At 49.9% G+C, this 2,112-nt stretch overlaps 1 protein-coding gene across 1 annotated transcript in view; it reads left to right on the top strand.

Moving 5' to 3' along the window:
• Positions 1-1,366: 1,366 nt before the first annotated feature.
• LOC119268377 (50S ribosomal protein L11-like) overlaps positions 1,367-2,112 on the top strand; it is a 7,528-nt gene continuing 6,782 nt past the window's right edge. Inside the window, exon 1 of the mRNA XM_037549997.1 lies at positions 1,367-1,545. The gene's annotated coding sequence lies outside the window, so the exon portion shown is untranslated. The remainder of the gene's footprint in view (positions 1,546-2,112) is intronic.

Raw genomic sequence — 2,112 nt, 5'->3', positions numbered from 1 at the left:
TCCCAGTCCGCCGCCGCAATGAGACCGTACGTCGGCATGTAGCAGCGGGCATGGGGGACATGGGTGGCCGAGATTACAGACCGGCACACCCATGAGAAGCTTTGGCTCGGATCCTTCCAACTCACCGAGCGGGCCACCAAAGAATATGACATTTGGTCGGTGGCGCCGACGACCACCAGAACTTTTAGTTCCGTGAGATTTTGCAACTAGATGTCAGCGACCCACGGATGGTCTCCATAAAAGAGGCAAGGGAGGACCGGGAGGCGATGGAAAAGCTTGTGGTGGAGGCCTCCAACGAGGCATACACGGCGGAGCTCCGCCGCCTCTACACAGAGCAAGTGGAGGGGGAGCACCGCCTGTACGAGCAGCTAGCTCTGGGGGGAGGGCATCGTGACGTCAAGCGATGAAGACAATGGCGACAACAGAGGCAGGTGGAAGCGAAGGCGGCAACAACGACGACTTCAGGAGTGAATTTAGAAGAATCTTCTACGACGACCCAGCCGACGGCACATGCCCCGACCCCATGATCGGTGGAATGTCCACGACGGACTGGTTGTCGTTTGTCCATGATACAGATATTGATTAGATTAGTAAGTTTAGTTCCGTTACTAGACTATGTTTTAGTTGTTGAAAATATTAAATATTATTAATATGTCTCGAATTTCGGTTAGTAAGTTTGTTTGAATTGAATTTGTGTTCATCATATCCCAAATTGTTTTTTACTCCGCTCAATTTACGAGATCATCTAGGTCGGGCCAAAATTTAGTGATGGCAAAATAGTCCAGTAAACTTTACTCCACGGTTTACTCCACTATATTTTAAGGGATCGCCTAGAGATGGTCTTAGCTCTCTTCCTTCAGACCTCTCTTCTCTAGTATTTTCCCTCCTGTAACCAGTTAGGATACTTGAGTGAATCAACATACGGGAGTAGTAATCCCTTGTGTTTGATGGAGTAGTAGCTGGGTTTGTAATATCAACCGAGGTTGCTTGACGCACAGCAAGGACGAAGAGCAATGATTGCAAGCGGACTAGGTTTTACGGGTGGAACATCAATGATAAACGACTCAGTTCAATTTAATTAGAGCACCGGCCGAACCACATAACTGGACGCTGTTGACAATAGCATCCAGACATGGTCGTGGTTCTTAATGGCGTCCAGATGTGGACGTTGTTGTTCTTTGCGTCCTTCCTATTTTTAGAATTTTCACATGTCCGTTACCAGTTCTGGAATTACTGAATTATTAATTATTAGTTCACCCGAAAAAAATATTAGTTATAAAAAAATCGGCCCAGCCCTAGCTATAGAACAACTAAATTATGGCCCACGGGTCAGAAAAACTCCAGAGGTAAACCCTAAGCCCGGCAACTAGTCGCGAAACACAGTCAGCCATACAGGTCGATCACGGGAGTTTTGACTCTTGAACCCGATTTGGAGCAACCGAGCGGCGAGCGGCGCGGGCGCGGGAGCGGCCAAGGAGTGCGACAGTGCGACCGGCAACCGGCAGCCGGCGCGGCTTGCTGTCGTCTCGGCGAAGGCGCGCCCAGGTTTGCCTCAACTTCTCGGTCTCAGCGTATAGCGGTCGACCTCGAATGGAATCCCCAGTGGTGTGCGCCTGCTTTCTTTTCTCGGGACATGTATGCGATATGCCACCACGCATTGTACGACGGGACTGGGCGCGTTATTGGTTCCAGTTCAATCAAGAATGCCAGAGTTACCTCGTTCGCGTTGCGCCTGTGCGCTCTCTTCAGTACCCGCACTCCTCTCACGGCACCTGAAAGGTGTTCGGCGAAATGCCCGAGACGACGGGTCAGATGCCAGGCGGAATTCAGTGCCTGGCCCAGAAGATGCGCCCGAGCCTGTGTGCGGCTTATCTCTCGAGGGCTTTAGGAGCAGTAAGATTGTTGTGGATTATGTATTCAAGATTTTGTGTTTAAGGTTTATTACTTGTTTGCGTCTCGATGCCTCCTCTGTCCTTGCAAAAGAAATGGCCATCGTGGTATCAAGGGTGATCACAAACTTGTCTTGAGCAGTGAGTTCTCCCTCGAGCGCATATTTTTTTTAAAGATCCGGCAATTGCTGGCCTTGCATGATCATTAGCAGAAAGCAACGGG

Source organism: Triticum dicoccoides, chromosome 1A (assembly GCF_002162155.2).
Source record: "Triticum dicoccoides isolate Atlit2015 ecotype Zavitan chromosome 1A, WEW_v2.0, whole genome shotgun sequence".
In the NCBI taxonomy this organism is placed as follows: Eukaryota; Viridiplantae; Streptophyta; class Magnoliopsida; order Poales; family Poaceae; genus Triticum; species Triticum dicoccoides.
Note: the sequence above shows the minus strand (reverse complement) of the source record. Positions and strands in the feature narration are given on the sequence as shown.